At 37.4% G+C, this 13,505-nt stretch overlaps 1 protein-coding gene across 2 annotated transcripts in view; it reads right to left on the bottom strand.

The window, feature by feature from the left end:
- Positions 1-4,170, bottom strand: part of ITGB1 (integrin subunit beta 1) — a 53,634-nt gene extending 49,464 nt beyond the window's left edge. The window contains exon 1 of one of the 2 annotated variants that reach the window (XM_019652650.1): positions 3,961-4,170. The gene's annotated coding sequence lies outside the window, so the exon portion shown is untranslated. The remainder of the gene's footprint in view (positions 1-3,960) is intronic. The other variant, XM_019652651.1, reaches the window with a different exon arrangement.
- Positions 4,171-13,505: the final 9,335 nt, after the last annotated feature.

Here is a 13,505-nt window from a genome sequence, read left to right as displayed (position 1 = left end):
CCAAAATATACAAAGAATCTTAAAACTTAATAAGAAAACAAACAACCTTGTTTAAAAATGGTCAAAGACCTTAACAGATACCACACCAAAGGAGATATACAGAGGGCAAATAAGCATATGAAAAGATGCTCCACATCATGTGTCATTAGGGAGTTTCAAATTAAAAAAATAATGAGATAGCACTACCCATCTTTTAGAATAGCCACAATCTAGAACACTGACAATACCAAATGATGGTGAGGATGTGGAGCAGCAGGGATTCTCATTAATTGATTGTGGGAATGAAAAATGGTCCAGCCACTCTGGAAAACAGTTTGGCAGTTTCTTTAAACGTACCCTTCAAAATTAAATGTACCCTTACCCAGTGATCTAGCAGTTACCCTCCTTAGTATCCACCCAAAGGAGTTGAAAACATGCCCACACAAACACCTGAACACAGATGTTTATAGTAGCTTTGTTCACAATTGCCAAAACGTAGAAGCACCTAAGATGTCCTTCACTACGTGAATAGATAAATTGCAATATAACCAGACAACAGAATATTATTCAATGCTAAAAAGAAATGAGTCATCAAGCCATGAAAAGACATGGAAGGAACTTAAATGCATATTACAAAGTGAAAGATGCCAGTCTAAAAAGGTTACATGCTGTATGATTCCAACTAGATGATATTCAGGAAAAGACAAAATTGATTAAATAAACTCTAATGTATCCATGGACTAGAATAATTAGCTTCTTAAAAAAGAATGAATTAGACCTGAATGTATTGCTATGGAAAGATGTTTGATATATATTATGTGTGTTAAGAAAAAATGCAGAACACATTATGGTTAATCCCTTATATGAAGTAGTATTAGTATGACCCACATTTTATAGGTAAGGAAACTGAGACAGGAGAGGTTACCTTGAAAAACTAGTATATTATAGGGCCAAGAATGGAACCCATATACAGTCTGGATCCAGAGTCCAGATGTTTATTTATTGCACTTTACTGCCTCTGATCCCTTGTGTAATTTTACAGAGACATGTGTATTTCTGATATTCAAGAATGAGAAGTCAATCTTTTTGCAGATATAAGTCATGCTCTCCAACCAGCGTTTTCAATTACATATATATATATATATATNTAAGAGCTCGCTCAAGAGTTTGAGCTCTGAGCAACAGCGGTTCGAGTCAGCCCGAGCTGAGCAGCCGTGAGCTGCCAACAGGTGGTGGGATGGCTCAGCTAAAAAAAAAAAAAAAAGACAGGTATAAGTCATGTCAAATCATTGAAGTTGGTCTTTCCATTAGTTTTGGCACCATACTGCTATGTACTCTTCAAAATCTATCTTTTTTTTTTTTTTAAAGATTTTTATTGGGGAATTGGGGGATCTGTGGGAAGGGGAACAGACAAGTTGCTGTCGAGCTGTTGTTCAGCATCTCAGCTGTAGAGGGCAGTATCACTGGCCCTCATATGTGGGATCCGAACCGGGGCCCTCTGGCGTCCCAAGCCAGTTCTTGGGACGCCACTCGGCTGGCCCCAAAATCTATCTTTATTCACCTATTTTCTAAAGTAAAGTTTCGAAGTTGTTCATCAGCAAAGACTTTATTGGATGCTCAGGTTCATTTCAATCAGTATTTAATCCCTATTTCTAATTAAAAGATAGGTTTACATAAATGAAAGGAACTACTAGTATTCAGGTACAAAAGTAGTAAAAGGCTTCTCTAGAAACCCTATGATCTCTTTCAGACAGTGGGATCACAGTTTGCTTACTGACTTTTTAGATCTAGTAGGTTGTATTTAATCTCATGATTATGGGATACAGGATTGAGAGTAAGTGTTGGCTTCAGGAGTGGATAGCTGTCTTTCTCTTGTAGTTTGAGCACTCTTGGTACTTAGTCTTTCAAATATTATCCTGTTCAGTTAGCCACAAATCATCTCATAATAACTTGGAGGCTTTTCAGTCTTTGAGAGTGGAAACAACCCTAAACAGTGTAAACTCGTATGGGCAAATATTTTGGTACACAGTGATTTATAAATCATTTTTCAAGTGCAATAATCGTCAGAGGGCAGGACTCTGTGGGGTTAGAACAAAGGATGAACACCTGCATTGTGAGAATAGAAGTGTGTACCCAAGACCAAATGTTTCTTGCTGTTGGCCATTGACTGGCACATTCTAGCACAGTCCATACTGGATCATTTTTAAATGAGCGGGTGACTATGTCCCACTATGCCCAAGATAGCCCCAGTTTGTGTTGTCCAAGTATAATTATTAATAGCACCCCTTTTATTCTCAAAAGTACATCCTGATATGGATAATAGGTTATATGGTCACCCTATAAATAAGAGTCTCCAGACAATGAAAAATGAGAAAAGTAATTTTATACATTCAAAGGTGATGCATAAAGACACACATTTCAAATCAGGTTCCAGGCTTATAGGTGAAGACCAATTCCAACAATGATAAGGAAAAAAAATTGTGTGGGAATGAGTGTGCTGAATCAGGCAGTTCCTATGTGATAAAAATTCCATACTAAGATTTAATTAGGGAAATTCCTTGAAAAGTAGCCTACATGATTAACAAGACTTGGTTTTAAGTGACATTGTAAATGTATGTGAAGGCTTCCAGAGTAAATTGATTGACAGTGGCTAGATAAGTCCAGCTACTTTTTAAATAATTGTTTCTATAGAGCGACCAGATATGTTTTTCTCAAGTGCCACCTCTAGCTGCTTAGAACTTAACTTCTTTATATTTTTTGAAAAAAGAAAGAAAAAAGAAAAAGGTAAGTGGATGGAGATAAAAGGAATAGAAAAGAAGTCTTTAATAATGTCCTATCATACTGATATGGAAGTGCTTCTGAATTACAAATAACCCCATTCCTTTTCCTAAGAAACTAAAATCCCTCTATTAAAATGTGAACCTGTGTGCCTTGGTTTAAAAAGAAAAAGAAAAAGGAAAAAAAAAAAAACGGCCCTGGGAATTATTGGCATTTTGAAGAACAAGAAAGGGTGACACAGTGACACAATCCTTCCAGTTCCTTCTTCTTCTGTTTCTATGTATATAAATAACATGCAAATAATCATAACTTGGAGAAACTAGAAGTTTATTTTGCAACTTTTTTATTTTTGGCTTGGAGGCTTCAATTTAGTGACCAGACCTCAATACTCTGTTACATTTAATAAATGGTGCTGGGAAAATTGGACTGACACATGCAAAAAAATGAAACTGGACCACCTCCTTACGCCATATACAAGAACAAATTCAAAATGGATTACAGACTTAAATATAAGACCTGAGACCGTAAAACTCCTAGAAGAAAATATAGAGTCTAAATTTGCAGACATTACCTTGAGCAATACTGATACATCCCCGCGGGCAAGGGAAGTAAAAGAAAAAATGAACATATGGGACTGCATTAAACTTAAAAGTTTTTTCACAACAAAAGAAACCATCAATAAAACAAAAAGGAAGCCTACTGAATGGGAGAAGACATTTGTCAATAAGATATCTGATAAGGGGTTAATATCCAAAATGTATAAAACGTTCATGCAACTCAACACCAAAAAAACAACCCAATTAAAAAATGGGCAGAGGATATGAAGAGACATTTCTCCAAAGAGGACATACAGATGACCAACAGGCGTATGAAGAAATGTTCAACCTCACTTAGCATTAGGGAAATGCAAATAAAATCCACAATGAGATACTACTTCACCCTGGTCAGAATGGCTATCATCAATAAATCAACAAACAGCAAATGCTGGCGAGGTTGTGGGGAAAACGGAATCCTGGTGCATTGCTGGTGGGACTGCAGATTGGTGCAGCCAGTATGGAAATCAGNGGCCCACCCGGTCCGGTCCCGCCGTCCCGCACAAGGATCTCGGCCAGGCCGAGGCTGGCAGCCCGAGGTCCGGCCGCATACCGGAGCCCGAGGCCGGAGCCCGCCCGCCCGTCCGCCCGCCTCGCCCCAGGTCGCTACCTTCTCCCGGCGGCGTCCGGCCCCACGCGATCGGCTCGGGCCTACTGCTCTGCGGCTCCCGCTCCGCCTCTCCCGCGGGCTGGCGCGGCCACCGGGGTCTCGGGCGCGGCTGGTGGCGGGGCTCCTCCCCCTTGGGGGCGGGAAGCGAGAGCTCGGGCCCTGAGCCGCCTCCCGGCAGGAAACGACCCCCGCGGCCCCGCCTCCTCAGGCCGCCTCAGCCGCCCTCTCCCTCCGGAAACGCATTCCTCCCGGGCCGCGTCAGCCGTGCTCCAGGCGGCTGGAGGCGGAGGAGGAGGAGGAGGCAGGAAACTCGAGGCCTGAGACAAAGGAGCTGGCCCGGGCGGGAGCGGTCCTGGGCGGCGGGCGGGGGAGCGGAAGGAGGAGCCCCGGGCACCGGGCCTGCGCGGTGCCTCAGTTTCCTTCTCTGCTAAGGACGGGGGTGTTGGCGTGTGCACCAGTGCTCTGGCGAGCTTGACTGGCCTCCCGTGAGAGGCGACTGGACGGGCTGTTAGGGGACCTGGGCCTGGACTCGGCCCTTCCGCGGGTCTTAGGTTCTGCCTCCCAAAGCCACATGTCTGCCTGACCAACCGTCTGGTTTGCCCGAGATTGTCCCCGGAGCCCCTTTCAGTCCCAGGCACATGGGGACAGTCCCCCGCCCTGCAGGGTTGTGGGCCCCAAAACGTTTCCCTTTTGGAAGAAAAATAGCTTAAAGCCCATATTGTTTAGATAGTCTGCTTGACTTGTGTGTATGAGAAAACAATTGAGAAGGAGGTGGGTGCCAAGAAAGACGGAAATGAAAGTTGTGGAGAAAAACTGGTGAGGTGGGGGGAGCTGCATCCTGCTAATCTGGTGGTCCATTTGTTGGAGAACAGGGATAAGAAGGAAAAGTGTCATCTTTACAAATACAGTTCCTATTCTTTTTTTTTTTTTCTTTCCAGTTACTGGAGATGGGGCCTCGAGAAGGAACATTTTAAAAAGAAGGGGAACATTCATTATGAGAATGGCTGGGCACATTTTGATGAGTGAAACCTGTACCAACCAACATCATACTGAAAACCGCTAATTCAGAATATGCTGCTGGCAAGCTTAAAATGTGTGTTTCTGCCTGGTGAACTGCAGCACCCTGTTGGGTATAGAGCTCAAATTATGAGATTTGTGGTTAACTTGGGGGAGGTTAGAAGTTGGGATGCCCATTGGCTGCCAATGTTAGATAAGAAAAAAATAATCTCACCTGTAGAACATTTGCACATTGCTCATTATTAAAATCCAATCTGTTGGTTAGATAATCTATGAAGACTTCTAAGAAATGAACCTGACTTTTCCCACTTTACGGATGAGCACACTTATGAGGCTAAAAGATGTTTCTATAATATCCCCAATGGTAAAGTTGCCACCAAATCTCAAGAGTCTTGAATTTAAAGGTATTGGTTTTATCACTGTTCAAAATAATCAGAATTGGCCTGATCTCAGCATAGGAGACTGTAGTTCAAAAGATGAAGCATAATTGATCCATGCTTGATTTGCGTTACATTTCCCAGCATTTTCTTCCCTGTATGTGATTTGAGGATGTGATATTTGCCACAAGAACATTATGAAGATTGACAACATGGATGGACCTAGAGGGTATTATGTTAAGTGAAATAAGTCAGACTGAAAAAGACAAATACCATATGACAGCACTTATATGCAGAAGCTAAAGACTAAACAAACAAAACAGACTCAGATACAGAGAACAAACTGATGATTACCAGATGGGAGGCGGTTTGGGGCTAGGTGAAAAAGTCGAAGGAGTTAAGAATTACAAATTGATAGTTACAAAGTAGTCCCAGGGATGTAAAGTACAGTGTGGGGAATATAGTCAATAATATTGTAAAAACTGTATAGTGTCAGGTGAGCACTAAACTTATCAGGGAGATCACAAGTTATATAAATGTCTACCCACTATGCTGTACACCTGAAACTAATGCAAAATAATATTGAGTATCAACTATAATTGAAAAAAAATAGCCACAGAATGTAAAGTACAGCATAGGAAATATAGTCAGTAATATTGTAGTAACTATGCACAGTGTCCAATGGGTAATAGACTTATTGGGGTGATCATTGGTAAGGTATATAAATGTCTAATCACTATGTTGTTTGGTACACCTGAAACTAATATAATATATGACAATGGTGACAAGCATAAATTTTTTTTAAATTTTAAAGGTGGTGAAGTTTACATTTGTACAACCCTAAACTGAATTAGTTTAAGGGCAGTTTAATCATCTTTTTAATCCCAGTGAGAAATACTGTTCCAGGACACATAATAGGGGCTCAGCTAATATTTGATAAATGAATAAATGGGTCTTTTAGCTCCCCTGGGACCAGGCCAGAACATTTGGCTAAACTGAAATGTGAGTAACATTTATGTACAGAAGTCATGATCTTTTGGGAAAAGAGAAATTAGAGAACATGTTCTCTAAGAAAAGCAGTGATTGGTCAGGAGTATGACTTTACTTGTGATTTTAAATTAATTAATGGACAGTTAGCTAACTATAAAATTTATGAACACTCCAAATAAGGATTGGTCAGTTTTAACCAGGCTAAACAGGAAATCCTAGTAAGTAGGAATAGTGCAAGTCTCATTGCTAGATTATATCATATTAGAAAATGTATTAGTACCTTGAATTTAAGACAAATCATATTTTACATACACTGTCTCCCAATTATTGTAAATTGTCTTCTGCCATCTTATAAGTCATGTCAGGGCCGGCTGAGTGGCTCAGTTGGTTAAGAGCTCGCTCAAGAGTTTGAGCTCTGAGCAACAGCGGTTCGAGTCAGCCCGAGCTGAGCAGNACGTCCTCCACAACTAGACTGAAGAACAAAAGGACAGCAACTTGTCTGTTCCCCTTCCCCCAATTCCCCAATAAAAATCTTTAAAAAAACCCAAAAAAAAACATTACAAACTTGTGGTCATAAAAATAGTGTATTACTAGTATAAAGACAGGCATATAGTGCAATGGAATAGAATAGAGAGCCCATAAATGCTTACATATATGGTCAAAGGATTATTGACAAAAGTGCCAAGACTATTCAATATTGAAAGAACAGTCTCTTCAACAAATAGTATTGGGAAAACTGGATATCCATAAGCAAAAGAATGAAGTTGAATCCTTACCTTATACTATATAAAAATTATCCCAAAATGGGTCAAGGAACTAAACATAAGACCTAAAACTATAAAACTCTTAGACAGAAACACAGGGGAAATTTCTTATGACATTGGATTTGCAATGGTTTTAAGGATATGACAACACAGACAACAAAAGTAAAAATAGGCAAATTGGACTATATCAAAAATATAAACTTCTGCACATCAAAGGACACAGTGAAAAGAGTAAAAAACCAACCTATGGATTGGGAAAAAATATTTGCAAGTCACATATCTGATAAGGGAGTAAGGTCCAGACTATGTAAAGAACTTCTACAACTCAACAACAAAACAAACAACCCAATTGAAAAAATGGGCAATGACTTGAATAGACATTTCTCCAATAAGATATATACAAATGGCCAACAAGCATATGAAAAGATGCTCAACATCACTAGTCATTAGGGAGATGCAAATCAAACTCACAGTGGGATACCACCTTATACCCACAAGTATTGGATAGGATATAGAAAATCGGATACTTTGTGACTGTTGATAGGAATGTAATAGCCATTTACATAGAAAAACCATGTTGGTTCCTCAAAAAATTGATGATAGAATTACCATATAATCCAGTAATCCTACTTCTAATTATATACCTAAAAGAATTGAAAGCAGGGTCTCCAGAAGATATTTGTGTAACTATGCTCATAACAGCATTAGTCATAACCAAATGGTAGAAGCAATCCAAGTGTCCATTGATGGATGAATGGATAAACATATATATCTATATGTTATTATTCGGTCTTAAAAAGGAAGAAAATTTTGACACATTACAACATGGATGTACCTGAGGTCAATTTTTCTAAGTGAAATAAGCCAGTCACAAAAAAGACAAATAGTGTAAGATTCCACTTATATGAGGTACCTAGAATAGATACATTCATAAAGACAGAAAGTAGAAGTATGGTTCCCAGGAGCTAGGGGGCTGCAAAAATGGGGAGTTGTAATAACAAATGGTCATTGAGTTTCAGTTTTGCATTACAAAGAGTATTCTGGAGATTGGTTGTACAACAATGTAAATGTGCTGAATACTAATGATCTGTACACTTAAAAATGGCTAAGATGGTAAATTTTTTGTTATGTGTATTTTACCACAATTAAAAAAAATGCATAGTTCCTACCGCTATACAATGAAAAAACTTAGAAACAATTGTAACCTAGCAACAATGAACTCCTTGTGTCCTACTGGAAATTCCCCACCAATTAGGTGCTTGGAAAATGATTGATTCCAAACCTGAATTAGGAAATATACAAGATATATTGAGACTATGTGTATGTGTGTGTGCACGTATGTACATGTGCCAGAAACCAAGGAAACTATCAAGGATTAATTGGGCTATATCAAAAAGACATAGGATCCATCCTGAAAAACTCTTTCAACTGTCCAATATGGAAAAATTTGAGCATCAAAGAGAAAAACTGACTTCAATTGATTCAAATACACTGAATTTATAAAACATTTATGAGTTCATTCTTTCTTAGAATGAAAAAATATAAATGGTTAAAAATGTAAAAACAGTAACGTTTAAAAAAGAAACAAAAAATTTTTTCTTTGGTCACCATTGCAGGTGGCAAACCAAATTCAGCACACATTAAAATGATCATTCACCATGATCAAGTGGGATTTATTGCTGGGATACAAAGATGGTTCAACATACACGAATCGATCAATGTGATTCATCACATTAATAGAATAAAAGAAAAGAACCATATGATCACCTCAAAAGATGCAGAAAAGGCATTTGACAAAATTCAACCTTCATTCATGATAAAAAAAAATTCCTTAACAAATTAGGCATAGAAGGAACACATCTCCACATAATAAAGGCCATGTATGACAAGCCTATCATACTCAATGGAAAAGGTTGAAAACTTTTCTTCCAAGATCAGGAACAAGACAAGGGTGCCCACTTTCACCACTCCTATTCAACAGAGTACTAAAAAATTTTAGTTAGAGCAATCAGGCAAGAAAATAAAATAAATAGTATCAGAATTGAAAAGAAAGAAGTTAAATTATCTCTATAGATGACATGATTTCACATAGAAAAATCCTAAAACTAAACCAGAAAACTGTTAGATCTAATCAATGAATTCAGTAATGTTGTAAGATATATAATTAACATACAAAAACTAGCATTTCTATAAACTAACAATTAATTTTCTGAAAAAGAAATTAAAAAATGGATCCTATTTACAATAGCATCAAAAATAATAAAATACTTAGGAATAAATTTAACCAGGGAGGTGAGAGATCTGTATGATGAAAACTACAAGACACTGAAAGAAATTGAAGAAGACACAAATAAATGAAAAGGTATCCCATGTTCATGGATTGGAAGAATTAATATTGAAATATCCACACTACCAAATGCCATCTATAGATTCAATGCAATCCTTATCAAGAATACAATGGCATTTTTTACAGAAGTAGAAAAAAAAAACCACTCCTGAAATTGATATGGAACCACCAAAGACCCTGAATAGTAAATGAAATCCTAAGGAAAAAAGAACAAAACAGAAGGCATCACACATCCTAATTTCAAACCATACTATAACACTGTAGTAATCAAAACGGTGTGGTACTGGCATAAAACCAGACACATAGACCAATGAAACAGAATCCAGATCCCAGAAATAAACCCAAGCATATACAGCCAACTAATATTTGACAAGGGAACCAAGAATACTCAATGGAGAAAAGACAACCTCTTTAATAAATAGTGCTGAAATAATTGTATAGTAACATGTAAAAAGAATAAAGCTGGACTCACATCTTACACAAGCCACAAAAATTAACTTGAAATGGATTAAAGACAAATGTAAGATCTGAAACCCTGAGACTCCTATAAGAAAATGTAGTAATTAAGATCATTGACATGGGTCTTGGTAATTATTTTTTAAATATGACTCATGAAGCACAAGCAACAAAGTAAAAACTAAACAAGTGGTATACATACATACAATAGCATATTTATTTCAGTCTCAAAAGTTGAGGAAATCCTACCATTTGCAATAACATGGATGGACCTTGAAGGCATTATGCTAAGTGAAAAACAAGTCAGACAGAGAAAGATAAATACTATATTATCTCACTTATAAGTGAAATCATAAAAATGAAACAAAGCTCATAGAGAAAGATGCAGACTTGTGGTTACTAGAGGCTGACGGTTGGGGAAAGGGGAATTGGAGGAAGATGGTCAAAATATACAAACTTCTAGTTTTAAAATAAATAAGTACTAAGCCTGTAATGTACAACATGATGACTACAGCTAACACTGCTGGATGATATATAGGAAAGTTAAGAGAGAAAGGCTTATGAGTTCTCATCACAAGGGGAAAATTTTTTTTCTTTTTTCTCTTTTCACCTTTTTTTTTATTGTATCTATATGAGATGATGGATATTAGCTGAACTTACTGTGGTGATCATTTCACAATATATGTAAATCAAACTATCATGATGTATGCCTTAAGCTTATACACTGACGTATATCAATTATTTCTCGATGAAACTGGGGAAAATTTTTTTTTAAACCCACAAAAATAATATGAATTGATCATTTCATCTTGTCCCCTCAAAACATATACCTTTAATACCAGAAAAAAGTTAGAGGTTATTTCTGAAAATAAGTAACTACCTCAAAATAAATCTTTTTCAAGCACTGATGTTTGGGGAGAAGACTTATTTATACTCCCAAATACCCTGACTTTTAGTACAAAGCAAATCCAGTGCAGCACTAATTGTACTCTTATGGACATTAAATAATAATTGGTGGTTATAATTATATCCTTATAAAATAAAGTTTTTTGAAAAAAGAGATTATGTGGTGTATAGACTATGAGGTATGTTCACAATTTAGCTAGAAAATTGTCTTCTAAAAATGTTGACTTTCCTTCTTGAAAGTAGTCTGAGTCAACCAGAGAAATGTAAATTGTTTCATGAGTTAGTCCTAAGCAGTACTGTGGAGACTTGCTAATTTATAGGTAATCTGTGTGGATAGCTAACATTGTGGAAAACAGGATTAGCATCAAAATCATATTTGTACATTGAAAAGTGAGTCAGGAAAAAAAATAATGAAAAGCTCACAATGAATAAGTTAACATAAGATAATTTATATGAACTCAAGGTGGAGTCTATTTGTCTAGATTTGAGACCTAGGTGGACAATGACAGTGTAGAGTTAATTGACAAATGTCAATTTGAAAATGGCATGCCTAGAGATTCTTCAGATAGAAATTGCAGCCAAAACTTTCTATAATATTCAAGAAAATTCCTAAGTTTTAAAACTGCATAGACATTATTAATTTTTTAATAAATATATATTTTTATTAGTTTCAGGTGCACAAAATAATGCAATAGCTATACTTTTCATCCCTCACAAAGTGACAACATCCCTCCCCCAATCCACCACACCCCTCCCCCCCAACGTCCCCCCGAAATAAGTTATTAATTTGAATCTAGCCTCCTAGAAATCCCCTTTATGCATCTCAAAAACTATTTTCAAAAATAATTCTACATTATATCTTGGATACATATCACTTTTCTCTCTGCCTTTCCTTGTATTTTCATCTCCCTTTCCCATCTTTTTAATTGATACTAAACTGAGGAAGGAGAGGTAAAATAGAAATTGGGGATTAATATGCCATTTTGATAATTTGAGTAGGGCCCCAAAACACCCTGGTAAGGCTGTTTCTCATGCAGAAAATTCTTTCCTTGCTCACTATGTTTTGCAAAATGTCACGATTTAGTATAACAGCTTGCACTCTGAAGTCAGACAAACCTGGAATCTCCTTCTTCACACCTCCTCTCTGAGCCTGAGCTCTTCACCTGGGGAAGTGGGGTGGTAGATGAGGTAAACGGGGTCAAATACTGACTCTGGGTGGTGAACACACAATGTGAAAAATAGATGATGTATTACAGAATTCTACACTTGAAACGTAATTTTACTAACCATTGTCACCCCAGTCAATTTTAATTAAAAAAAATAGATGAAGAAACTGATGACCTCCTTTCTTCTTGGGGTTCCTATGGACAATAAAGTAAATGAGACAATATATGTAATGCAAAAATGAAATGAAATACTATATATGTGAAAATATTAGTGCTGGTAGATATTTTACTCTCTTCCTTTAAAACATCTTGGAATAATACCACAAATGTGAGCACCTTGGTTCCAGTCTTTCTGGTTGACTCAGAACCACTATTTAAATGTTGAAGGAAATTCAACATTTTTAGAAGACAATTTTCTAGTTAAATTGTGAGCCCATCTCATAGTCTATACACTACATGATCTTTTCTTTTTCTTCAAAAAACTGTATTTTATAAGGATGTAATTATAATCACCAGTTCAATGGCAAGTACCCTGGGCTTGCTCTGCACCCTTAAAACTCAAGAGGTCTTTACTTTCATTCACCGTCATATAATTTACATGAATGGGCTGGTTAGATTCTTCTAAGAATTCTACATATAGTGCTGATTGCTTTAAATCAATGGGACTTGTTTAACTTGATAAGAGTTCAGAGAGGAGCCACAGAGAAGATTAAAGGACAGGCAACTAAAAACTAAGAGAAAAAACAGAGCAAGTGAAATTACTGAATGGGGAGGAGTGAAGGCTGGTTACTGATAATAGATCCACTGGGCTATTATGTGAAGTAGGGGCAATCAACCATTTTTACTTTGGTGCTATGAAAAATTTCAATATGCCAAGGTGCACCTGGGGTCCCACACCGTACTAAACAAAACCGGCATGTGAGGAGCAAGTCTTTAAAAATAGTACACTTGAATATAGTCAAGAAGCAAAAAATAGGAGAGAGACAAAAAGAAGAGGGGAATACATTAAATCAGGGAGGGCTAATAGTTTTTGCAGCTTAGAGCCCCCAAAAATTATGAGGACAATTTGAGTCCAAATGTGTCAGCAGTCACTGATTGGTGTTCGCAATTTATCATGTACAGTTTTCACGAGTTTTGAACAACTAGAACAGAGGCTGAAGTAATTGACACCTTTGCTGAGGTGTGATTAGGGTCCCTGCAGTTGAGGTCTCAGGACTGAGTCACCAGCCACAGCCCAGCACAGCCTGAAGCGTCTTTGTCATTGAAAACAGCAAGCTGAAAAAGACAGTCCGAGGAACATAATCTATAATGTTGTAAGTATTTCTTAGGGGGCCAGATGGACCCATGTCCTTTTGGGGAGTCCACTTCATATTCGATGTAGAGGCCTGACCACCGCATTGTATTTCTGAAACTGATGTTGAATAATACTGTATGTCAACTATAATTACATATATACATATAGTCTCGGGACATGGAGTAGAGAGCGGGAACGGATTCAATGGAATTGTAATAGATAAGCATG

The sequence above is a fragment of the Hipposideros armiger genome, unplaced genomic scaffold (assembly GCF_001890085.2).
Source record: "Hipposideros armiger isolate ML-2016 unplaced genomic scaffold, ASM189008v1 scaffold_183, whole genome shotgun sequence".
NCBI classification, from domain to species: Eukaryota; Metazoa; Chordata; class Mammalia; order Chiroptera; family Hipposideridae; genus Hipposideros; species Hipposideros armiger.
Note: the sequence above shows the minus strand (reverse complement) of the source record. Positions and strands in the feature narration are given on the sequence as shown.